The sequence below is a fragment of the Pongo abelii genome, chromosome 6, assembly GCF_028885655.2.
Source record: "Pongo abelii isolate AG06213 chromosome 6, NHGRI_mPonAbe1-v2.0_pri, whole genome shotgun sequence".
NCBI lineage: Eukaryota > Metazoa > Chordata > Mammalia > Primates > Hominidae > Pongo > Pongo abelii.
Window position 1 is genome coordinate 27,541,754 of NC_071991.2, and position 26,853 is coordinate 27,568,606.

Consider the following 26,853-nt stretch of genomic DNA (forward strand, 5'->3'; position numbering starts at 1 on the left):
ACTGCAGAGGTGTGACAATATGCTAAAAATCTTTGAGGGAAGTGGAAGATCAAGACAGTGGTCCTCCTTCCCTGCTCCTTTTATAGTGTGATTTCATCCTTGGCTTTTCATACTGGTCTTTTGTAAAGAGGGGATTTCCTAAAATCTGTAATCCTGGAAGGTCTGGGATTACAACTATAGATTTTTGTTCGTTTGTTTGTTAAGAGTCTCACTCTGTCGCCCAGGCTGGTATGCAGTGGCACAATCTCGGCTCACTGCAACCTCCACCTCCCAGGCTTAAGTGATTCTCCTGCCTCAGCCTCCTAAGCAGCTGGGATGACAGGCGCCAGCCACCATGCCCAGCTAATTTTTGGATTTTTTTGTAGAAACGAGGTTTCACCATGTAGGCCAGGCTAGTCTCAAACTCCTGACCTCAAGTGATCTACCTGCCTCGGCCTCTCTAAGTGCTGGAATTACAAGCATGAGCCACTGTGCCTGGCCTGGATTACAACTATTTTAAGACCACTTTCCACACAACTGCTTTTTTTTTTTTTTTTTCATTTTTTTAATTTTTGAGATGGAGTCTCACTCTGTCACCCAGGCTGGAGTGCAATGGCACAATCTCAGCTCAATGCGACCTCCACCTCCCGGGTTCAAGCGATTCTCCTGCCTCAGCCTTCAGAGTAGTTGGAACTACAGGCGCCCACCACAACACCCGCCTAATTTTTTGTATTTTTAGTAAAGACGGGGTTTCACCATGTTAAGCCAGGCTGGTCTCGAACTCCTGACCTCAGGTGATCCGCCCGCCTCAGCCTCCCAAAGTGCTGGGATTACAGGCATAAGTCACCACAACCGGCCACAAGTGCTTTTTTATTAAATACTTCTGTTGACACAAGAACTGGAGCGAGCGCAAAGCAGAGCTAGATCTAGGATTAATGTGCTTGGGCCCAGCTCCTCACTACTTACCTATGAGTCCAGTTCTGGAACCCAAGTAGAGGGTGTGGAAACAAGGCTCCCGGCATTTCCCTAATGTCTGCATCTCTTTCACATTTCTCATCTCCTTGCAAAGAAACTAAATAAGCTCGACTAAGATAACTAAATGATTAAACCCTATACAGAGAATCTCCAAAGATTCACAAAACTTCATCAAGAATGTTATACAACCTTGAGGATGACCTGATCTAACAGTGATCTACAATATTTGAGATCATTCGAAATTCCCATCAAGCATCTGCCTATATCAACACGGGAGCCAAGGACCAACCATTCAAATACGCCCTGCTGTCCAGCCTTTTGTTTACAATGCCATCTCTTCATATTGTTCCGTTTAACAAAACTGCAGCCCATCATCTATCCTTAAGTCCCTTTGCAAATGGTACAGAGCCAGAGTATGCTACTCCCTAGCAGGAAATCAACAGGATGACCTACTAAACACCATTCAGAAGATGCTAAGACCCATGAATTACAATAGGAAAGAAAAGACAGAGAATTAGCCAGGTACATGCTGTGCCAAAAATGCACTACAACCCCCACCCAATTCTGCCTAATCCTAGCTGGGCTGACACCAACCTGACGAGACAGGCCTATAAGATCTCAAACTAAAACAGAAACTCCTGAACTGGGTTCTTTCTAACCCAGGAAGCAGGAGTAAACCATTAAAGAACAGATAAGGTCTTGATGAGGTGAGGGAGAGTTTCAGATAAATGGAATGCTGTAGAACACAGGGCCCAAAGGAGCAAAAGTTAACCTAAGCCCAGGCAGAACCTTGTTTACTAGAGTATTAGGCACGGGTTGGGGCAACTGTTCTAACCATAGAAATTGGCTCCAGTGAGGGCAGGTTGGCAATCCAAGGTACAGCTTGCATAGGGCTGGCAAAATTCAGGGTGACTGAAGCAAAAGCTTCAGAACCAAAAAGACCACATCTGGCGGTAGAACACAAAACTCTCAAGAGATGAATCTTTCTAAGAGTGAGGCAGAACTACATAGCAGTTTTAGATCTGTTGGTGCCCAGCAAGAGCTCCAAACAGGCTATATGCAGGGATGCAGGCTGTAATCTTAGGAGAGGAGGTTCACAAAAGTAATTCAGTCCAAAACCCCAAACTGTGTTCTCTACTAAAAGGAATCAAGGCCCCCTAGAGAAATGGCTGACTTCATGTATGGTGCAGAATATAGATCCTGGAACATCTTTTTTGCCAGAAAGCAAGGAAGACATCAAAATCCAACAGGATCACATCAAAAAGACATGAGTCAACTTGAACAGATAATTATTAACCTAGATGAGACAATGTAAGCATCCAAAACAATAAAGACTGCAATGGCCTGAAATACATCAAATGCAAACAATAATCTATGGGTTCATAATGATATTAAAAAAAAACTATTGGTCACTAGAGTGGAGGTTACTAGGTCACTAACTTATTACTCTGAAAAGTGACTTAAAATGGGAGGAGGTAGGGTGGACAATTAGGTATTTATCCAGTTTTTCCTGTACAAACATAAATTTTTAGGGAGATTGAAGCAGATGAAACAAATCTGGAAAAATGGAGGTAACTGCTTAATCTGCGGGTTCGGTACATGAAGGTTCATCATATTTCTTTTGTGTATATTTGAACTCCCTACAAAAAGCACACGACAAAATGTGAGCCAAGCAGCTCAGGGTTTAGGCAAGGCTTCTGCCTACATGAGACACTAGGATATGAGGGGTAGTTTTAGCCCTGATGGGCTGAGCCAACTGGAGGTATATAGGGAGGTGCTAAATTGCAGAGGTATCATGTTGCCCAGCACTTGATCAAATCCTAGATCCTAGGCCCACTTGGTAGCATGTTTCCTAGATGGTGGATCTGAGGCTACCTATAGAACTTCCTTTGCAGTCATAATTCGCTCAGAACTACAAAAGGGCTTGCTCTTGAAAATGGAGCCTGTCTTTGTCCATTTCATGCCGTTATAAAAGAATGCCACAGGCTGCATAATTTACAGAAAGGAAATAAGGAAGGAAGGAAGGAAGGAAGGGAGGGAGGGAGGGAAGGAGGGAAGGAGGGAAGGAGAAAAGGAGGGATAGAGGAAAGGAAGGGAAGGAAGGGAAAGAGGGAAGGAGGAAGGGAGGGAAGGAGGAAGGGAGGGAGAAAGGGGAAAGGAAGGGAGGGGAAGGGAGGAGAAGGGAAAGGAGGGAGGAGAGGAGAGGAGAGGAAGAAATTTATTTCTTACAGTTCTGGATGCTAGAAGTCCAGGGTTGAGGGGCCTGCATCTGGTGAGGGTCTTCTTGCTGCATCATCCCACAACAGAAGGCAAAAGGACAAGAGAGTGCAGGAAAGCAACAGGGCAAAAGGGGCCGAACTCTCTTTTATAATAAGCCCACTCTGATTACTAATCTATTACCACAATAACAACATTAACTCATTCATGAGGGCTCTCTTATTAGGCCCCACATCCCAACTGGTGCATTGAGGATTGAGTTTCCAGCACATAAACTTTGGGGGACACAGTTAAACCATAGCAGAGCACTTATGTAAATTCAACCAAGAGGAGCTGGGAAAATCAAAGGCATGAGAAAGACAGCAAAGGCTGGCAGAGAAATATGTGCAGGTTTAGGAAAAAAGTCACAATGAATCCTGTAGTGCAGACTACTTTATCAAAGACACTTAAAAAAGATCTCATTAACTCCCCCAATTCACCTCCACCCACATCTAAAGAGCCACACACAGCACTACCAAAGGCAGCACAATGAGAACCGTGTTCTCAACAGATGAGGTGTGAGTACCCAAAGAGACACCCGACCTCAAAAGCTCCAGAACAGCCCCAGGAGAGCTCCTCCCTAACCACCACTCAAGTCACCAGCTGGCAAAGTATTCAGAAAACCCACATCCTGACACACCACTACCAAACAACTTGAACAGCAAAGAACAACCCATTTAAACAGCAATGCCAGCTGCCAGGAAAAGGAGGGACAATCAGTAGAGAAAAAGCAGACCTCCTGGGGTCTGCCAAGACCCAGTCTCTCAGCTTCAGCACTTTCAAATGCAGAACCCATATACCTCTGGGGCCTGTGGAGCTCCACGAGGCATGTTGTCCTCAAAGATAAATGAGCAGGCAAGCTGGCCAGAAAACCACTAAGGGTATTACTCTTTAAAGAATCTTTATACGGACAAAGAGGAATGGGTCTTACAGGCTATGTGTATTCCCCACAGATTCTGAGGATGTCAGTATCCCTTTCCAGATGTGTTTAACACTTTGCGGTCACTTGTATTCCTGCAAAGCACTGAGTGCCAGTGCTTTGCTAATTTGAACTGATTCCAGCTCACACTGACCCCAGATCCCTGGATCTGGTTACCATTAGCCAAGACTGTCATCCATACCGTACCCTTTCAAAGAGTCCTAAAAACAGCTCTTCACCTACTCTTCCAAGATGAGTAAAAATGTCTGCCAAAAAAATGGGGAAAAAAGATTGAGAGAGAGAATACAATTAACATACTAACAAGAGAAGGGAGAGAAAAAACTAGGAAAATCATATGTGGGCTCACACCTATTTCCAAAGCTGGGCTAGTATCCTTTCACTTGTGTCTGAATAAAGCGCCAATTTTAAGCTGCTAATGAAAAAAAAGAAAAAGAGAAAGAAAGAAGCAGGCCCAGGCCTGGCCCAGTGGCTCACGCCTGTAATCCCAGCACTTTAGGAGGCCGAGGCAGGTGGATCACCCAAGGTCAGGAGTTCTAGACCAGCCTGGTCAACGTGGTGAAACACCATCTTTACTAAAAATACAGAAAATTAACCAGGAATGGTGGCACATGCATGTAATGCCAGCTACTCAAGAGGCTGAGGCAGGAGAATCACTTGAACTCAAAAGGCAGAGGATGTGTTGAGCTGAGATCACACCATGGCCCTCAAGCCAGGGCAACGAGAGTAAAATTCGGTCTCAAAAATAAATAAATAAATAAAATAACTCAGACTTAATTAAATATAACCCTAGTCGTGAATGAATATTGGCCAACAATAAAAAAGATGTATTACTCAGAACAGAGATAAGAGTCAAATAAGAATCCAAGAGTCTTACCTTTTAATAACAAAACGAATCCCTTCCTTTGAAAGTAATATCCTCTCCAGGCCAGGAATTCCATTAGTAGACAGCCTTCTTAAAAAAAAATTCCTGCTTTTTTTTTTGCTTAGGCCCGCGGCACGGACAGGATGGGCAAGTGTCGTGGACTTCCTACTGCTAGGCAGCTCCGTAGTCACTGATGAGACCAGAAGTGGCATGATAAACAGTATAAGAAAGCTCATTTGGGCACAGCCCTGAAGGCCAACCCTTTCGGAGGTGCTTCTCATGGAAAAGGAATTGTGCTGGAAAAAGTAGGAGTTGAAGCCAAACAGCCAAATTCTGCCATTAGGAAGTGTGTCAGGGTCCAGCTGATCAATAATGGCAAGAAAATCACAACCTTTGTACCCAACGATGGTTGCTTGAACTTTATTGAGGAAAACGATGAAGTTCTGGTTGCTGGATTTGGTCGCAAAGGTCATGCTGTTGGTGATATTCCTGGAGTCCGCTTTAAGGTTGTCAAAGTAGCTAATGTGTCTCTTTTGGCCCTATACAAAGGCAAGAAGGAAAGACCAAGATCATAAATTTTAATGGTGAAAACACTGTAGTAATAAATTTTCATATGCCAAAAAAAAAAAAAAAATTCCTGGCCGGGCGTGGGTTCATGTCTGTAACCCCAGCACTTTGGGAGGCCGAGGTGGGAGACTCACTTGAGGTCAGGAGTTTGAGACCAGCCTGGCCAACATGGTGAAATCCCATCTCCACTAAAAATACAAAAATTAGCCTGGCGTGGTGGTGGGCACCTGTAATCCCAGCTACTCGGGAGGCTGAGGCAGAAGAATCATTTGAACCCAGGAGGCAGAGGTTGCAGTGAGCCAAGGCTGCACCACTGCACTCCAGCCTGGATGACAAGAACGAAAACCCCATCTCAAAAAAAAAAAAAAAAAAAGAAAGAAAAGTCCTTTGGGAAGGCCTTCTACATAAAAATCTTCAACATGAGACTGAAAAAGCGTATGGGATCATCACCGGACCTTTGGCTTTTACAGCTCGAGCTATAAGGACAAAAAAAAAAGGGATAACATTTAAACACAATATGAAGAAAAGAATAATTATTGAATCTGTACTGGTCTTTACCTTTCACACTTTGGTCTTTAATTCTGTTATTGTAATTGAGTCCAAAGAAAAACAGTATGAGTGAAATAAAAACAACACCAAAAATGCTAATATTCTGTTTATCAAAGTCTGCAGCAAAATATCCCATTAAAGCCAGATGCAGTGGACTCACACCCGTAATCCCAGCACTTTGGGAGGTGGAGGTGGATGAATCACCTGAGGTCAGGAGTTCAGGACCAGCCTGGCCAACATGGTGAAACCCCAACTCTACTACAATTGCAAACATTAGGCAGGTGTGGTTGCAGAGGCCTGTAATCCCAGCTACTTGGGAGGCTGAGGCAGGGAGAATTGCTTGAATCCAGGAGGTGAGCTTGCCACGTGCTGAGATCACACCACTGCACTCCAGCGCTGGCAACAGAACAAAACTCCATCTCACAAAAAAAAAATTAAAAAAGATCAGCTAGCAGGTGACATTTGCTATGGGGAGACAAGTGATATGATATTGCTGCAATCCTTCCATTTTAGTAAATCTAAACAGTGTGATTCCATTCTGTTTCATCCCCACTCCACTCCAGAGCCAAAACAAGTAAGAAAATCTATTATTTCTATTTCTTTCAAAACATACCTAACAATTAAAAGATGATACGCATGACTCCATACTCTAAAAGAAAACTTCTCATGTCCTGCGTATCATGGACATTTCATGAATGTTTGTTCAGTTGACTGGTGTAGACTTCAATAACAACCTGTTCAATGCATTATGCCAGATAAATCTTCATCTCAAAAGTAGGACAAACATTGTTCTTTCAGTTCTGTCTACCCATAGATGCAATATTTACATGTATTTATAATGGGTTAATAAAAAGAAAATGAGTTTATCATTCTAGAGAGTATGAGAATTTTGAAAACATGCATTCTCCTGTCCTGGCACATAATTAATACTTAGAGGCATATTATTTCATGTGGAAGCTACCATTAAAAGAAATCAATGTTAAGCATCAAGTAATTATTCCACATAATCTTCTAATTTAAGACTGAAGACCTACCTCACAAGGCTGGCTTATCAAGCTGTACATCTTCACGAGTTGAATTCATAAGTTCATGCCTGAAGACGAGAATAAATACTTAATATTCACTAGGAAATATTCAGCAAAGTAATATCCACTAGTATATATTTAACATTTCATCACCAAGGGTGGGTGTGAAAAGAAAAGACAGGGTGGGCACAGTGGCTCCCCAAGTTGAAGCACTTTGGGAGGCTGAAGCAGGTAGATCATGAGGTCAGGAGCTCAAGATCAGCCTGGCCAACATGGTGAAACCTCGTCTCTACTAAAAATACAAAAATTAGCCAGATGTGGTGGCAGGCGCCTGTAATCCCAGCTACTCGGGAGGCTAAGGCAGGAGAACTGCCGGAACCCAGGAGGCAGAGGTTGCAGGGAGCCAACATCACGCCACAGCACTCTAGCCTAAGTGAAAGATCAAGACTCCATCTTGGGAGGAAAAAAAAAAAAATTAAGACAATCTGGATAATTGTGCACAACTACATCTTCTTTTGAGCTTTCTACAGAGTAACTACACAAAGTAACAATTGCAAATGGTCTCATAAGGTGCTTTGTGGTGCATGTGCCCTCACAAGTAAACTGGTAACTTTGCAACCTGCAGGTCTTTGAAGCATATTACAAAAATCTTAAATGGGATCCTTTTATATCACATTGCATTCAAGACTATCTTCCTCTACACATCTATAAAAACAATCATATATTCCCACATAGGCTTTAAAATCTCAGGCCTAAAAACAAGACATGGATACTATTCTCTTTAGCAAAAGTAGCAGAAAATCATGAAAGAAAATATGAGTTCCATGCCAGTCAGGTGCAGACAGTGTTCATGTTTCAAAAGCTAACACCGGCATGACTGACTCAATGTTGGACCCAGATAAATTAAAAAGTGGAAGATAAAAATACATAAAATAGGCCAGGTGCGGTGGCTCACGCCTGTAATCCCAGCAGGCCAAAGCAGGCAGATCAAAGCAGGCAGATCAAAGCAGATCAAAGCAGAGCTGAGGCCAAAGCAGGCAGATCACCTGAGGTTGGGAGTTCGAGACCAGCCTGACCAACATGGAGAAACACCATCTCCACTAAAAATACAAAATTAGATGGGAGTGGTGGTGCATGCCTGTAATCCCAGCTACTCAGGAGGCTGAGGCAGGAGAATCGCTTGAACCCAGGAGGCAGAGGTTGCAGTGAGCCAAGATCGCGCTATCGCACTCCAGCCTGGGCAACCAGAGCGAAACTCCGTCTCAAAAAACAAAAAAGAAAAAAAAAACCATGAAATAACTCAGACTTAATTAAATATAACCCTAGTGGTGAATGATTATTTGTCAACAATAAAAAAGATGTATTACTCAGAACAGAGATAAGAGTCCAATAAAAATCCAAGAGTCTTACCTTTTAATAACAACATGAATCCTTTCCTGTGAAAGTAATAACCTCTCCAGGCCAGGAACTCCATTAGTAGACAGCCTTCTTACAAAAAATTCCTGGCCGGGCATGGTGGTTCAAGCCTGTAATCCCAATCTGGGATTACAGGCCTGGGGAGGCCGAGGCAGGAGGATCATCTGAGATCAGGAGTTCCAGACCAGCCTGGCCAACATGGCGAAACCCCAGGCTAATACAAAAATTAGCCTGGCATGGTGGTGGGCGCATGTAATCCCAGCTACTCGGGAGGCTGAGGCAGGAGAATCGCTTGAACCCAAGAAGCAGAGGCTGCAATGAGCCAAGATCACACCATTGCACTCCAGCCTGAGCAAGAAGAGTGAAAACCCCATTCCCCCCACCCCCAAAAAAAGTTCCTTTGGAAAGGCCTTCTACATAAAGATCTTCAACATGAGACTGGAAAAAAGGGTATAGGATCATCACTGGACCTTTGGCTTTTAAAGCTCAAGCTATAAGGGCAAACAGAAAAAGGGATATCATTTAAACACAATATGTAGAAAAGAATAATTATTAAATCTGTATTGGTCTTTAACTTTTATACTTTGATCTTTACTTCTGTTATTGTAAGTGAGTCCAAAGAAAAATAGTATGAGTGAAATAAAAAGAACACCATAAATGCTAATATTCTGTTTATCAAACTCTGCAGTGAAATATCCCATTACAGCTGGGTGCAGTGACTCACACCCATTAATAACGGCACTCTGAGAGGCCAAGGCAGGTGAATCACCTGAGGTCAGGAGTTCGAGACCAGCCTGGTCAACACGGTAACACCCCATCTCTACTAAAAATATAAAGAGCAGCCAGACGTCGGGGAGGGTGCCTGTAATCCCAGCTACTCGGGAGGCTGAGGAAGAAGAATCGCTTGAACCTGGGAGGCAGAAGTTGCAGCGAGCTGAGATCACGGCATTGCTTTCCAGCCTGGGCAACAAGAGCTAAACTCCATCTCAAAAAAAAGAAAAAAAGAAAAAACAGTAAGAGAAAACTGGAGCTGACTCCTACTCATTGTATTTACTTACCTAAAATAAAACAACATTTAAAAAAAAATTATGGCCAAGCCCAGTGTCTCATGCTTGTAATACCAGTACTTTGAGAGGCCAACGCAGACAGATCACATGAGGTCAGGAGTTCAAGACCAGCCTGGTCAAAATGGTGAAACCTCAACTCTACTACAAATACAAAAAGAGGCAGGCACTGTGGCAGGTGCCTGTAATCCCAGCTACTTGGGAGGCTGAGGCAGGGAAAATTGCTTGAATCCAGGAGGTGGAGCTTGCCATGAACTGATATCACACCACTGCACTCCAGTGTGGCCAACAAAACAAAACTCCATCAAAAAAAAAAAAAAAAAAAGAACAGCTAGCAGATGCAATTATTCACAATATGTAGAAATTATTCTTTTCTACATATTGTGTTTAAATGATATCCCTTTTTCTAATTGTTCTTATAGCTCAACCTGTAAAAGTCAAAGGTCCGGGGAGACTAGGGATATGATCTTGCTGGCAATCCTTCCATTTTAGTAAATCTTAACAGTGTGATTCCATTCTCTTTTGTCCCCACTCCACTCCAGAGTGAAAACAAGTAAAAAAATCAATTATAATTCTATTTCTTTCAAAACATTTCTAACAATTAAGAGATGATATGCAAGCCTCCATACTCTAAAAGGAAACCTCATGTCCTGTGTATCATGGACATTTGATGAATGTTTGTTCAGTTGACTGGTGTAGACTTCAATAACAACCTGTTCAATGCATTATGCCAGATAAATCTTGCATCTCAAAAGTAGAACAAATATTGTTCTTTCGGTTCTGTCTACCCATAGATGCAATATTTACATGTATTTATAATGGGTTAATAAAAAGAAAATGAGTTTATTGTTCTAGAGAGTATGAGAGTTTTGAAAACATGAATTCTCCTGTCCTGGCGCATAATTTTTTTTTTTTTTTTTGAGACGGAGTCTCGCTCTGTCGCCCAGGCGGGAGTGCAGTGGTGCAATCTTGGCTCACTGCAAGCTCCGCATCCCAGGTTCACGCCATTCTCCTGCCTCAGCCTCCCAAGTCGCTGGGACTACAGGCGCCCGCCACCAGGCCTGGCTAATTTTTTGTATTTTTAGTACAGATGGGGTTTCACCATATTAGCCAGGATGATCTCTATCTCCTCACCTTGCGATTCGCCCGCCTCGGCCTCCCAAAGTGCTGGGATTACAGGCGTGAGCCACCACGCCCGGCCTGTCCTGGAACATAATTAATACTTAGAGGCATATTATTTTATGTGGAAGCTACCATTAAAAGAAATCAATGTTTTTTGTTTGTTTGTTTGTTTTTGAGACGGAGTCTTGCTCTGTCGCCCAGGCTGGAGTGCAGTGGCGCAATCTCGGCTCACTGCAAGCTCTGCCTCCCGGGTTCATGCCATTCTCCTGCCTCAGCCTCCTGAGTAGCTGGAACTACAGGCGCCCGCCACCACGCCCGGCTAATTTTTTGTATTTTTAGTAGAGACAGGGTTTCACCGTGTTAGCCAGGATGGTCTCGATCTCCTGACCTCGTGATCCACCCGCCTCGGCCTCCCAAAGTGCTGGGATTACAGGCGTGAGCCACCGTGCCTGGCCAAGAAATCAATGTTAAGCATTAAGTAATTATTTCACATAATCTTCTAATCTGACTTAAGACTGAGGATCTACCTCCCCAAGCTGGTTTATCAAGTTGTAAATCTTCACGTGCTGAATTCGTAAATTCATGTCTGAAAGGTGAGAATACTTAATATTCACTAGGCAATATCCAGCTGAGTAATATCCACTAATACCTATTTAACATTTCATCACCAAGGGTGGGCGTGAAAAGAAAAGACAGGCTGGGCACAGTGGCTCACACCTGTAATCCCAGTACTTGGGGAGACTGAGGCAGGCAAATCACTAGGTCAGGAGTTCGAGACCACCCTGGCCAACACGGTGAAACCTCATCTCTACTAAAAATACAAAAATTAGTCGGGCGTGGTGGCAGGCGCCTGTAATCTCAGCTACTCGGAAAGCTGAGCCAAAAAAATTGCCTGATCCCAAGAGGCGGAGGTTGCAAGGAGCCAATGTCACGCCACTCGACTCCAGCCTGGGTGAAAGAGCAACACTCTGACTCAGGGAAAAACAAACAAACAAACAAACAAATTAAGAAAAGAAAATCTGGATAATTGAGCACAACTAGATCTTCATTTGAGGTTTCTACAGAGTAACCAAACAAAATAATAATTGCAAATGGTCTCATAATGAAGGTGCTTCGTGGAGCATGTGCCCTCACAAGTAAACTGGTAACTCTGCAACCCGCAGGTCTTTGAAGCATATTACAAAAATCTTAAATGGGATCCTTTTATATCACACTGCATTCAAGACTATCTTCCTCTACACATCTATAAGAACAATCATATATTCCCACATAGGCTTTAAAATCTCAGGCCTAAAAACAAGACATGGATACTATTTTTTAGCAAAAGTAGCAGAAAATTGTGAAAGAAAATGTCAGTTCCATGCCAGTCAGGTGCGGGCAGTGTTCATGTTTCAAAAGCTAACACTGGCATGACTGACTCAATGTTGGACCCAGATAAATTAAAAAGCGGAAGATAAAAATCCATAAAATAGGCCGGGTGCGGTGGCTCACACCTGTAATCCCAGCACTCTGGGAGGCCAAGGCAGGCAGATCACCTGAGGTTGGGAGTTCGAGACCAGCCTGACCAACATGGAAAAACCCCATCTCTACTAAAAATACAAAATTAGATGGGCACGGTGGCACGCCTGTAATCCCAGCTACTTGGGAGGCTGAGGCAGGAGAATCGCTTGAACCCGAGAGCAGTTGTGGTGTGCCAAGGTGGCGCCATTGCACTCCAGCCTGGGCAACCAGAGAGAAAATCAGTATTTAAAAAAAAAAAAAAAAAAACATAAAATAATTCAGACTTAATTAAATATATCCCAAGTGGTGAATGAATATTGGTCAACAATAAGAAAGATGTATTATTCAGAACAGACATAAGAGTCCAATAAGAATCCAAGAGTCTTACCTTTTACAACATGAATCCTTTCCTTTGAAAGTAATATCCTCTCCGGGCCAGGAATTCCATTAGTAGACAGCCTTCTTACAAAAAATTCCTGGCCAGGCATGGTCCCAATCTGGGATTACAGGCCTTAGGAGGCCGAGGCAGGAGGATCATCTGAGGTCAGGAGTTCGAGACCAGCCTGGCCAACATGGTGAAACCCCATCTCTACTAAAAATACAAAAATTAGCCTGGTGTGGTGGTGGGCGCCTGTAATCCCAGCTACTCAGGAGGCTGAGGCAGGAGAATCACTAGGACCCAAGAGGCAGAGGTTGCAGTGAGCCAAGATCATGCCATTACACTCCAGCCTGACCAAGAAGAGTAAAAACCCCATCCCCGCCCCCCACAAAAAAAGTTCCTTTGGAAAGGACTTCTCCATAAAGATCTTCAACATGAGACTGGAAAAAAGGATATGAGGTCATCACCGGACCTTTGGCTTTTGCAGCTTGAGGCTTAAGGACAAACAGAAAAAGGGATATCATTTAAATACAATACGTAGAAAAGAATAATTATTAAACCTGTATTGGTCTTTATCTTTTATACTTAGATCTTTACTTCTGTTATTGTAATTGAGTCCAAAGAAAAATAGTATAAGTGAAACACCATAAATGTTAATATTCTGCTTATCAAAATCTGCGGTGAAATAGCCCATCGCCGCTGGGTGCAGTGACTCACACCCGAAATCCCAGCACTTTGGGAGGCCAAGGCGGGTGAATCACCTGGGTCAGGAGTTCGAAACCAGCCTGGCCAACATGGTGAAACTCTACCTCTACTAAAAATACAAAAATTAGCCAGGCGTGGGGGAGGGCGCCTATAATCCCAACTACTCGGGAGGCTGAGGCAAGAGAATCTCTTGAACCCGGGAAGCGGAGGTTGCAGTAAGCCAAGTTCATGGCATTGCACTCCAAGCCTGGGCAACAAGAGCGAAACTTCATCTCAAAAAAAAAAAAAAAAAAAACAGTAAGAGAAAACTGGAGCTGAGTCCCACTCATTGTATTTACTTTCCTAAAATAAAGCATTATAGAAAACATTACGGCCAAGCACAGTGGCTCAGGCCTGTAATCCCAGCACTTTGGGAGGTCGAGGCAGACGGATCCCATGAGGTCATGAGTTCGACACCAGCCTGACCAACATGGTGAAACCCCAACTCTACTACAAATACAAAAATTAGGCAGGCACTGTGGCAGGTGCCTGTAATCCCAGCTATTTGGGAGGCTGAAGCAGGGAGAGTTGTTGAACTCAGGAGGTGGAGCTTGCCGTGAGCTGAGATCACACCACTGCACTCCAGTGTGGGCAACAAAACAAAACTCCAAAAAAAAGAACAGCTAGCAGGTGACATTTATTTCCTATGGGGAGACTAGCGATATGATCTTGCTGGCAATCCTTCCATTTTAGTAAACCTAAACAGTGTGATTCCATTCTGTTTTCTCCCCACTCCACTCCAGAGCCAAAACAATAAGAAAATCAATTATATTTCTATTTCTTTCAAAACACATCTAACAATTAAGAGATGATATGCAAGGCTCCATACTCTTATATCCTGGGTATCATGGACATTTGATGAATGCTTGTTCAGTTAACGGGTGTAGACTTCAATAATTACCTGTTCAACGCATTATGCCAGATAAATCTTGCATCTCAAAAGTAGAACAAATATTGTTCTTTCGGTTCTGTCTACCCACTGATGCAATATTTACATGTATTTATAATGGGTTAATAAAAAGAAAATGAGTTTATTGTTCTAGAGAGTATTAGAATTTTGACAACATGAATTCTCCTGTCCTGGCACATAATTAATACTTAGAGGCCTATTATTTCATGTGGAAGGTACCATTAAAAAAATTCAATGTTAAGCGTTAAGTAATTATTTCACATAATCTTCTAATCTGACTTAAGACTGAAGACCTACCTCTTGAAGTTAGTTTATCAAGTTGTAAATCTTCACGTGTTGAATTCATAAGTTCATGTCTGAAAGGTGAGAATACTTAATATTCACTAGGCAATATTCAGCAAAGTAATATCCACTAGTACATATTTAACATTTAATCACCAAGGGTGGTTGTGATAAGAAAAGACAGGCTGGGCACAGTGGCTCACACCTGTAATCCCAGCACTTTGGAAGGCCAAGGCAGGCAGATCACGAGGTCAGGAGTTCAAAACCAGCCTGGCCAACATGGTGAAACCCCATCTCTACTAAAAATACAAAAATTAGGGCATGGTGGCAGGCACCTGTAATCCCAGCTACTGAGGAGGATGAGGCAGAATTGCCTAAACCCAGGAGGCAGATGTTGCAGAAACCATGATCACGCTACTGCACTCCAGCCTGGGCGACAGAGCAAGATTCTGTCTCGATAAATAAATAAAAATATAAGGAGGAAGCATTTACTGTGTATTTATATGTCCGGTATTATGTAAGGCACTTTACTATCTTATCAAATCTTCGGGATAGATCTTCAGTTCTCATGACCACAAAAAGAGGATACTAAGGCTCAGACAGTAGAAGAGATGTGGCCAGCCTGTGTCCCCAGGGCCTATGGTCTTACCACTAGGTTACAATGTTTCCAGGTAGCACGTGTTGCGAGATTTTTGCTTTAAAATGAACCAAAAAAAAAACCAAAGGTAAAAAAGGCATAAGCTATTAAAAAGTGGGAGAAACACTAAGAGAACTTTAAGCACATAACTAAAAATATTATGGAAATATTATTGAATTCATTAGCAAATTTAATTCTAGATTTTCATTGAGGAGTAAGGTTATATTACTCATGATGAAGAAAAATGTTCATTTCAAGCATATTAACATAAATATCATCAATATGGTTTACCATGTTTAAATGTTCACTTAAAGCAATTTAGTTAAAATTCTGCGTATCATTCATACAATTTTATAGTTTGCTAGTAGGTTACAAGTAAATACTCATCCAAATAAAAACAGTAAAACACATGATGTTTCTCACTCATTGTTGCTAATTTTAGGTGAGCATTTGATATATACCAACAGAGAGAGGATAATAACAAATTGCTCATTTCTTTCATCATTATATAAAGATGGCTTCAGGATAGAATAATATAAGGGCAATGATGAATTTGAAATCTAATGTCAACTCAGTGATGCATCAAGATAAAAGTAGAGACAATAGGGGCACCTTGGTAAGTACCAAACTTTTATTTATTTACTTATTTAGAGATGGAGTTTTGCTCTTTTTGCCCAGGATAGGGTGCAATGGCATGATCTTGGCTCACCACAACCTCTGCCTCGGGGGTTCAAGCGATTCTCCTGCCTCAGCCTCCTGAGTAGCTGGGATTACAGACATGCGCCACCACGCCCATATAATTTTGTATTTTCAGTATTTTATTAGAGAAGGGGTTTCTTCATGTTGGTCAGGCTGGTCTCGAACTCCCGACCTCAGGTCATCTGCCTGTCTGCGGTTACAGGCGTGAGCCACTGTGCCCAGCCGAATTCTGAATTTAACAGATTAGCAGATTAAGAGAAACAGTTTTAAAAAAATAATATTTGGCCGGGCACGGTGGCTCACACCTGTAATCCCAGCACTTTGGGAGGGCAAGACAGGTGGATCAAGAGGTCACGAGTTCAAGACCAGCCTAGCCAATATCGTGAAACCCCATTTCTATTAAAAATACAAAATTTAGCTGGGCGTGGTGGCTGGCTGGAGCCTGTAATCCCAGCTGCTCGGAAGGCTGAGGCAGAGAACTGCTTGAACCCGGGAGGCGGAGGTTGCAGTGAGCTAAGATTGCGCCACTGCACTCCAGCCTGGGCAACAGAGTGAGGCTCCATCTCAAAAAAAAAAAAAAAAAAATTCAATTAAATCTCTAAGATCCAGAGCTTTGCAATAAATATGTAAATAAATTCCCAATATCCATGCTAAAAGTTTAAAAGAAATGCTAATAATTAAAGAAACACAACTTTTCCTAATTTAGCTTTGCAGTAATCTAGAAACAAAGAATGTTTCTAATATTTAGACAGACACCATAAAGCACCTTACAAGGAGAGACGTGTAAGGATGATATGACTCACCAACAGCCCTGGTCTTATCCACGGTACTCCCGTGATGTAACTCCATTGTGTAAATGCTGATGAACAAAGGATTACAGGACTTTTCCAGTTTAGACATACCATATTTTCTTTCAGACAATTCTTCAACTTGTTTATGAAGATCAGCGATACGATTATTCCATTTCTCTGAAAATTGAGCAAAAGTTGATTCTCAATAAAATATCCCTATGTCAGAGCAGCACTAACACATAATGACTTATTTCCTATATTTTACATTCTAACAGTCCATATCATTTTACTGCTTTCAAAAAAATTTTTCCCTTTTCTGGTGGTTCTTAGAATTGGTTTAATGGGAGACTATTAGAGAAGTTTTAACGTTTAGTACCCCTTTTTAAGCTGTTTAATTTCTGTAAAGCAGGAGGGCAGAAAAGTTCAATCAAATTAAACACGGTAACAGGGAGGCCACAAAGAGATCTCCAGTGGTCTTTTAGAAAACTTCCTAAAACTTGTCTCAACTGGTGGAAATAAGACTTTACAGCAGCCAGGTGTGGTGGTTCAGGCCTGTAATCCTAGTACTTTGGGAGCAGAGGCGGGCAGATCGCTTTGAGCTCAGGGCAACATAGCCAAAACCCCCCTCCCTACCCTCACCGGTCTCTACCAAAAATATAAAACTTAGCTGGGCATGATGGCAGGCACCTGTAGTTCCAGCTACTCAGGAGACTGAGGCAGGAGAATAGCTTGAAGCCAGGAGGCAGACGTTGCAGTGAGACGAGACCGTGCCACTGCCAGCCTGAACGACAGTGCAAGACTCCATCTCAAAAAAGAAAAAAACAAAAACACAAGGCTAAGAGGGACCCCAGACCTTAAAGATACAAGTTTAAGAGGGACCCCGAAGCAAAAAATGCCAACCCTTTTTCTCCCTATCATTGAAACAGCAGGAGGGTGTACCAGTTTTGCAGCCTAGCTGTAGCAGGCTGATGCCCCCAAGATGCCCATATCCTAATCCCGGGAACCGGTGAACATGACCTTATACGGGCAAAAGGGGCTTTGCAGATATAATGAAGTTAAGGGTCTTTGGCCAGCTTGTACCGGCGGGATTGATGTACTCACCAGGATCCTTATAAGCGCAGAGCAGGTGATGGAGAGAGTGGGAGGTGTAGTGATGGAAGCAGGAAATGCCAGTCATTCGAGACGGGCAGCACAAGCTGAGGAGTGCACACCAGCTCCAGGGCCAGGAAACAGATTCTCCCGCAGAGCCTTGGAAGGCACCGACCCTGCTCCCACCTTGCCTCAGTGGGACTGATTTTAGAATTCTGGCCTTCAGAACTGTAAGGGAACACATCTGTGTTGTTTTAAGTCACTAAGTGTGTGGTAATTTGTTACAGCAGCCACAGGAAACTAGTATTGTAGTGAAGCTTCAAAACCCACCTGAAGGGGCCAGGCTCAGTGGCTCATGCCTGTAATGCCAGCACTTTGGGAGGCCAAGGTGGGCGAATCACTTCAGGAGATCGAGACCAGCCTGGCCAACATGGTGAAACGCCGTCTCTACCAAAAATACAAAAATTAGCCAGGTGTGGTGGCACATGCCTGTAATCTCAGCTACTCAGGAGGCTGAGACATGAGAATCGTTTGAATCCAGGAGGGCAGAAGTTGCAGTGAGCCAAGATTGCGCCACTGCACTCCAGCCTGGGTGACAGAGTGAGGCTCCATCTTGGGGGAAAGAAACCCACCTGAAGAAGGTTTCCAGTTCTGTCAGCCGTCCCCCACCCAACCCAACCCCCAGAAGCAGACATTCCTTTGCTGCGGGCCCTGGATAGGAAGAAGGAAGTGTCTCCTCGTGGCAGAGGCCTACCCAGGAGAAACCCAAGGGAAGGCACTGCTGGGCTGGTCTTTCTGCCAAAGCCATTTTCTTTTCTTTTCTTTTTTTTTTTTTTTTTTTTTGAGACACAGTTTCACACTGTCTCCCTGACTACAGTGCAGTGGCACAATCTCCATTCACTTCGACCTCTGCTTCCCCAGTTCAAGCGATTCTCCTGCCTCAGCCTCCCGAGTAGCTGGGATTACACGAGCATAGCATGCCCAGCTAATTTTTGTATTTTTAGTAGAGATGGGGTTTTGCCATGTTGCCCAGGCTCGATTCGAACTCCTCGCCTCAAGTGATCCACCTGTCTCAGCCTCCCAAAGTGCTGGGATTATAGGAGTGAGCCACTGCACCGAGCACTCGCCAAGGCCTTTGATGGCAGGCTTTTTCCAGGTGATCAGTCCTTGCCTGGTCTGCCTCTGCCCCACTCTCTCTCTCACCAAGTTGGAATCCCTAGCTATTTTTCAGTAGAGGAGAGTGTGTACCCCAATCCCAGCTTGGTATGGTTCAGATCTGCATTTAACTCATGGAACCTGGCTGCTCCTCAGGCCTTGAAGAAAAAAAGTCTCTCTGCAGGTATGATACAGGATGGGCCTGTCCCCAGGACCCTAAGAGAGGGAAACCCAATGTCCCACCAGGTTGGCGGGGCTGGGGAAGGGAAAGTGTTATGGTAGCCCCAAGACTATAAAGAGGCAGCAGAGGGAGCAGGACAGCGCTCGCATGGAACTCATGCCACTGTCTCAGTGAGGGGAGGGAGGAGTGCACCCAGTGATGTCAGGGGGCAGAGAGGCGCGGTTCCAGGGTGGCTTTCCCCCTCACTTCCTGCCATGTTACTCTGATCCCCTCCAGGTAAGCCTGCCCACTTTGTGCCCAGGGTTGCCGCTGGGGCCTGTACCCCAATGCAGCTCCTGATGGTTATGGCCCCAGGAGTGGGGCAGAGCAGGGAGGAGTCCTGGACAGAGGAGAGGCAGGGGCAGGAGGGAGTGGGCCTCCAACTCCAGGAGGGGGCCCTTCTCATGGGTCCTTCTTTCTGGCTTCTCCTTCCTTACCCCTGGGCTGATCACCCAGGGAAGAACTGAGGCAAGGTTTCTCACCCTCAGGTCTGAGGGGTTCAATTACCAGGCCCTTAGGGAGGTGTGAGCCCCCTGAAATGATGCAAGGCTTTTTTTTTTTTTTTTTTTTGGAGACAGAGTTCCGCTCATCACCCAGGCTGGAGTGCAGTGGCGCGATCTCACCTCACCGCAACCTCCGCCTCCCGGGTTCAATCGATTCTCCTGCCTCAGCCTCCAGAGTAGCCAGGATTACAGGCACCCACCACCATGCCCGGCTAATTTTTTGTATTTTTAGTAGAGGCGGGGTTTCACCATGTTGCGCAGGCTGGTCTCTTAACTCCTGACCTCAGGTGACCTGCCTGGCTCGGCCTCCCAAACTGCTGCGATTACAGGCGTGAGCCACTGCGCTTGACCACGATGCTAGGTTTTGTTTTGAGAGCGTACACATGCATTTCTTGGGAAACAGTCCACAGCTCTCATTCTCAGCAAGCTCCACAGTCAAAAAAGATTAGAACACTTGCTACAGAGCTATGGGAGCAGCTAGATGAGGGGCCTGCCAAGGGCACTCTGGGGACTATCTGGGCATTCCTGAGCCCACTGTCCCCTAGGCAGGCTGCATTGTTTGATATTTGCAGAGCTGAGGGGGTAGTGCATGCGAGGATTGTGAAATAACCCTCAGATGACCCACAGTCCTCAGCTGGGAAGTGAGGGGTGCGTCTCCGGCAGTATCCTCCATCCCTAGACCGTGGGGCCAGGAGAACTGGCCCTTGGAGCAAGTGAAAAGCCTATTATTGATTCCCTCCCTGGCCATGTAGGCAGTGAACCAAGGGCACTCATATCAGGTAAATCCCTTGGTCTCTGTGACTGAGATCACCAGTAAGCATTCCCAGGTGCAAGGAAGGTCCTCACACCAAGATATGCACCTGGTCACCTGAGGAAAGAGAAAGGACTATCCGAGGGGATGGGGCTGAGCTGGGTGTGGAGTGGTCCTTGTAGCTCTTGGTGCGTGGGAGGGGGAGCAGCATGAGCCAGGCCTCGAGGCAGAAGGACAACCAGGAGACAGCCTGGAAAAAGTGCTGGACCCACAAGCATTCAAGGCTGGCCAGAGAGGGAGGTGGGATAGGTTGCAAAGTCCTGAGGTCTGAAGATTGACCCTGGCAGGAAGAAAGGTAAGGTGGGGTGTTACCTGCACCCTGGGGGCCAGGTGCATCCTTAGCCTAGAGCAGTCACCAAGATTTCTGGGTATGGGTGTGACCTCAGTCTAGGGAAAAGCCCTAACCCCCACCAGGACCACCTGCTCCCTAGACTACTTCAGGTGCTGAGCCCAAGCCAGGGGCACGAAGCTAGACTGACACCCAGGTTAATCCCGACAAAGGCCCTGGTTCCCCCCAGCTATGGGGCTGAAGGGGAATTACAGCCCAAACCCCAGATGCTGACTCTCAAACTAACACTGAGCCCTCAGTGCCCACAGGGAGATACAATCAACACACTTTACAGATGGGGAAACAGGCTCAGGGAAGTGCAACAGCCTTGCCCAATGCCCCTGCCCAGGGCTCCAGGCCCAGAGTGTTCTTTTGTCACTGTGTCCAGAGGGCAGCAGCTGCTCTGATGTACCCACCTGAGCCTGGCAACTTTCTCCAACTTCGGAAGCCCAGGAGCATGGCCCATGTCCACTGATGCACCTGGCATGAGACGCGCCCAGACGGATAGAGGCAGATGAGTTTCACCTCCTCCACTGGATTGTGAGGGCCTAGAAGGAGACAAGGGTCTGCTTGAGAAGGCAGTGGATAGTGAGCAACCCAGGGCGGTTTCCCTCTGGACGGATCTCCAGTGCCTGGATGGGACCTGGCTCAGATAGAGCTCAGTTCTGCAGGTCCCTGAGGCATGGAGAGTTCACAGCTACTAAGTGTAGGAGTCTGAATTCAAAGCCAACAGCATGACTCCAAAGTCCCTGCCCTAGCCCCTGGACCACCCACCTCTTGGGATTCACCCTTGCAGGCTCATCAGATGCCCAGGCCAGCAGCACAGCCGGCCAGGACCAGGGAAACTTGAGAAGCCTTGGAGCACCCCCAGGTACTCCAATCAAATCCTGGCACCCCTGCCTCTCACTACCCTTCTTCCTGCTTTAACCTCACCCCCTACACAGAGCCTGGGCCACTTAACAGATGCCTCAATAAATCAGAGTCTAATCTTCTTAAAAAAAAAAAAAAAGACATAACAAATATACAGTTGCAAGTTAGAATGCTAAAGAACATAAACATAAAACAACTTAATGTACATATAAATTCAATATATATCCAATCATTGTGACTATGACACAGTAAAATATTAAAATACTATTTTCAAAATCTATACAAGCTCAATGTTCTATTTATTCAAACTATTTAAAATACAAATCATCAACATAATTTGCCACTAAAATCTCATGCAGTCCCTTCACAGGACACATGATCCACTGGGAGTTAATAAATTAGCAGCTGGCAGGCAGTGACACACAAAAATGAAAACCAAGAGGTGAAACAGTTCTGAAATAAAGAAGGTTTTAAAGCTAAGAGAAATTACTGAATTACTAAGTCATTAGCACTAATTTTGCGCCAACTAATTAATATCAGATGATACAATGTCCTATGCTTTGGTAAATTCAAACTATGTTTAAACACTGTCTGTAATGTGACTTTCAAAATGCTCCTGGCTTTACAAGGATGAGATTACAATGTAGTAATACACGCTAAAGCATTTCCCCCTGCAGAGCATGTTGTAACTTTCATCAGTCACATTGAGAGTCCAGAAGATGAAGGAAAAGGTCATGGATTTCGCTGAGAACTTATCAGAGTTGAACTCCCTCACTTTCTGTTCCCCAGCATTGGCGGGTTCCAGGACTGGTGGCTGTGGTGGCTCGTTGGTCTTTGGTCTCTTAGAAGGTGGAGAATAATCATCATCTTGAAAAAGAAAATGGTCATTATTGAAGGAACCATCTTAGAGTTACAGCCACCTCCGGGTCAACAACATTCAAAAGCTGAGCGGGGCTTTAAAGCTATTTTGAGTATTAATAATTATTTCTGTATTGTGATCTTCAGCATACTTTTTCTAGTTACATTTGAAATGTTATTCTTTTGGGATGTGCTCAAGTGAATACTGCTTTTTCCTGTCTTGCTTCATTATTTTTTAGTTTGCTTCATTTGAGTCATCATTATAAATCTCCCCTTCTCCTCAAATAACTTTCAAATTGATGCCAAGAACTATATTCTATCTTAAGGCTTTTGAGAAAAAACTTTCAATGAAGACAGCCACCTAAAGCTATACAAATATAGAAGAAAGGGGATAAAATAAAGCTTAGATTGGAAACAAATTTAAGATTATACAAAATTCAAGCATACATAAACAAGGGAAGTTGGATAATTATATGTTCAAATATTTTTAACATGTGCAAAATGTGTAGGCTTAAAGAAATAGGGCTGGCCAGGCGTGGTGGCTCACGCCTGTAATTCCAACACTTTGGGAGGCCAAGGCAGGCGGAGCACTTGAGGTCAGGAATTCGAGACCAGCCTGGCCAACATGGTGAAACCCCATCTCTACTAAAAATACAAATATTAGGCTGGGCGCGGTGGCTCATGCCTGTGATCCCAGCACTTTGGGAGGCCAAGAAGGGTAGATCACCTGAGGTCGGGAGTTTGAGACCAGCCTGACCAAAATAGAGAAACCCCATCTCTACTAAAAATACAATATTAGCCAGGCGTGGTGGCGCATGCGTGTAATCCCAGTTACTCGGGAGGCTGAGGCAGGAGAATCGCTTGAACCCAAAAGGCAAAGGTTGCGGTGAGCCGAGATAGCACCATTGCACTCCAGCCTGGGCAACAAGAGTGACACTCTGTCTCAAAAAAAAAAGAAAACAAAAATTAGCCAGGAGTGCTGGCACATGTAATCCCAGCTACTCAGGAGGCTGAGGCAGGAGAATCGCTTGAACCAGGGAGGCAGAAGTTGTGGTTAGCCGAGATCACACCACTGCACTCAAGCCTGGGTAACAGAGCAAGACCATGTCGAAAGAAAAAGAAAAGGAAAGAAAGGAAAGAAAAGAAATAGGGCTACATTATTTATGAAACAGATACTGTCGACTCAGTCACTAGAAAGCCTGTGTATAAATGAGCAGTGAGATATTCAAGAACAGCACACACACACTACTCAGGACAGCTGTCGTGAGAGTTCCATGCTCATTTCCTTGTGGATACACCAGCAACTCACTCTGCTATGAACCTGCAATACATCTCATGTTAGCATTAGAGACATCTGGGCCAGGCGCGATGGCTCACACCTGTAATCCCAACACTTTGGGAGGCCGAGGCAGGCACATCACCTGAGGTCAGGAGTTCCAGGCCAGACTGGCCAACATGGTGAAACGCCGTCTCTACCAAAAATACAAAAATTAGCCAAGCGTGGTGGCGCGTGCCTGTAATCCCAGCTACTCAGGAGCCAGAGGCAGGAGAATTGCTTGAACCCAGGAGGTAGAGGTTGCAGTGAGCCGAGATCATGCCACTGCACTCCAGCCTGGGCAACAGAGCAAGGATCCATCTCAAAAAAAAAGAAAGAAAGAAAGAAAAAAGAATTAGAGACATCTGGATCATATCAGCTGCCACTGTCATCTTCCAGTCCTGCAAAGAGTCAGATAACGTCCTATTAAGATTGCTGCTCACACATCATCTATAAAATACTGAAAATATCGTTTTAAGAAACGTTTTTTTAATTTTGAGAGGGAGTTTCGCTCTTGTTGCCCAGGCTGGAGTGCAATGGCCTGATCTGGGCTCACCGCAATCTCCACCTCCTGGGTTCAAGCGATTCTCCTGCCTCAGCCTCCTGAGTAGCTAGGATTACAGGCATGCACCACCACACTTGGTTAATTTTGTATTTTTAGTAGAGACAGGGTTTCTCCATGTTGGTCAGGCTGGTCTTGAGCTCCCAACTTCAGGTGATCCACCCACCTTGGCCTCCCAAAGTGCTGGGATTACAGGCGTGAGCCACGGCGCCTGGCCAAGAAATCCTTCTTTAAAAAAAGGCCAGGCTCGGTGGTTCACGACTATAATTTCAGCACTTTGGGAGGCCGAGGTGGGTGGATCACTTGAGGTCAGTAGTTTGAGACCAGCCTGGGCAACATGATGTAACCCCATCTCTACTAAAAATAAAAAACAAAAACAAAAAAAAATTAGCCGGGTGTAGTGGTGGGCACCTGTAATCCCAGCTTCTCAGGAGGCTGAGGCAGGAGCATCGTTTGAACCTGGGAGGTGGAGGTTGCAGTGAGTGGAGATCATGCCACTGCACTCCAGCCTGGGTGACAACAGCAAGACTCCATCTCAAAAAACACAAAAACAAAAACAGACTCCATCTCAAAAAAAAATCAAAAACAAAACAAAAAACAAATGTGGTATGGAAATGAAAATACTGTGTTAAAGACAGTTTCACAGAAAATAAAAGACCACTCAAATACAATAAGCTGTCTTTTTAGATGGGTATAATTGTTATTCTTATTTAACAGCTAAAGAAACAGGCTCAGAGAATGTTATTTGATTGGACTGTGTTGCATCTCTGGACAGTGCAGCTGAGATCAGACTTCATGTGTAACTCCACTACCCTACCAGGATGCTTCTCATAAAGGTAAGAAATGTAAATTTGGCCTAATATACAAAGTTGCCAGGGCAGCACTGAGTCAGTTCTACATATAGTACTTCTACTTTCATCAACGGAAACTTTAAGGGAAGGTGAAAATGCTTCTAGAAGGCGACTGGACACCAGCGCCTTTGGGCTCTTCTTCTAAGGCCAATAGTGACCTAAATTATTGACTGACTGCTCCAATCAAGTGGACAAAAGGGTACCAAGGTCGCCAACATCAGACAAATTCACTTGAGGGCCTATCTATGTGCTTTGAAAGACAAAACTGCTGTTGCGAAGGACACTATTTCAGAAAAACATAATCATATTAACAACTAGTAACACTGTAAAATGCTGATGTATTGAATGCTACTTTACAACAACATGTTAAAATCTACGAAAAAAATTTATAATACAAAACTACATATCAATTATCTGGCTAGCTAACTATCTACAGACATGGTTTCATTCTGTTGCTCAGGATGGAAAGCAGTGGGATGATCATAGCTCACTGCAGCCTTGAGCTCCTGGCCTCAAGTGATCCTCCTGCCTCCTAAGTAGCTGGGGCCACAGGTGGACACAGTTACACCTGGGTTTTTTGTTTGTTTTGTAGAGACAGGGTTTCACTACATTGCCCAGGCTGGTGTCAAACTTTGGAGTCTCGCTGTGTCGCCCAGGCTGGGGTGCAGTGGTGGGATCTCGGCTCACTGCAACCTCTGCCTCCTGGGTTCAAGCGATTCTCCTGTATCAGCCTCCCGAGTAGCTGGGACTACAGGCATGTGCCACCACACCCGGCTAATTTTTGTATTTTTTGTGGAGACTGGGTTTCACCATGTTGGCCAGGCTGGTCTCAAACTCCTGACCTCAGGTGATCCACACGCCTCGGCCTCCCAAACTGCTGGGATTACAGTCATGAGCCGCTGAACACTTTCTTATGCTATTAAATGGCCTAACCAAGGCGGGTCGCGGTGGCTCACGCCTGTAATCCCGAAAACTCGGATGGCCAAGGTAAGAAGATCACTTGAACCTAGGAATTCGAAACTGGCCTGGGCAACATAGCAAGACTCTCATCTCTACAAAAGATACAAAAATTAGGCCAGGGGCACACCACGCTCGGCCAGTTTTTGTATCTTCTGTAGAGACGCGGTTGCGTCATGTTGCCCAGGCCGGTCTCGAACTCCTGAGCCCAAGCCATCCATCCTCCCGCCTCGGCCTCCCAAAGTGCTGGGATTACAGGGCCCAGCCAGCCTCATGTTTTCTTTAAGCAGTCCCTCCCTGTTACACACTTGGTTTTTTTTTTTTTATTTTTTAGACAGAGTTTACCTCAGTCTCTCAGGCTGGAGTGCTGTGGTGGGATCACAGCTTATTGGAGCCTTGAACCTTGGGGTTCCAGTAGCTGTGGGGCTGAGCTAGGACTACAGAGATGGGGTCGCGCCATGTTGCCAGGCTGCTCTTGGCCTGAAGGGCTCCTCCCGCTGGCCGCGCCCGGACATAGTTTTCTATTTTTGACCGACATAAACACTGTGCTAAGTCGGAGTTTGTCAACTATCCTTCTCCAGCCAGCAACACACAGGACCTGGCGGGGAGGTCACAGTTACCAGGCTCCACTCTAAGT

General features: G+C 44.7%; 1 long non-coding RNA gene and 1 pseudogene across 4 annotated transcripts; one reads left to right on the forward strand and one right to left on the reverse strand.

Annotated features, from left to right (window-relative positions):
- The first annotated feature begins 5,155 nt into the window (after positions 1-5,155).
- On the forward strand, positions 5,156-5,646 carry LOC100456723 (small ribosomal subunit protein uS12-like; annotated as a pseudogene).
- A 570-nt stretch (positions 5,647-6,216) lies between these two features.
- Positions 6,217-26,844, reverse strand: LOC129060641 (uncharacterized). 4 transcript variants are annotated; one of them, XR_010140704.1, is made up of 11 exons: positions 26,562-26,779; positions 22,449-22,540; positions 21,220-21,351; positions 17,799-18,014; positions 17,385-17,502; positions 16,710-16,874; positions 14,586-14,644; positions 12,644-13,128; positions 8,564-9,060; positions 7,163-7,221; positions 6,217-6,547 (listed from the first exon to the last, which is right to left on the reverse strand). It is a non-coding gene; the product is annotated as an uncharacterized LOC129060641 (long non-coding RNA). The 4 variants fall into 4 exon arrangements; XR_010140703.1 differs by lacking the exons at positions 6,217-6,547; positions 7,163-7,221; positions 8,564-9,060 and adding exons at positions 9,235-9,554; positions 18,117-18,233; positions 20,525-20,755; XR_010140702.1 differs by lacking the exons at positions 6,217-6,547; positions 7,163-7,221; positions 8,564-9,060 and adding exons at positions 9,235-9,554; positions 20,525-20,755.
- Between the last annotated feature and the right edge of the window lie 9 nt (positions 26,845-26,853).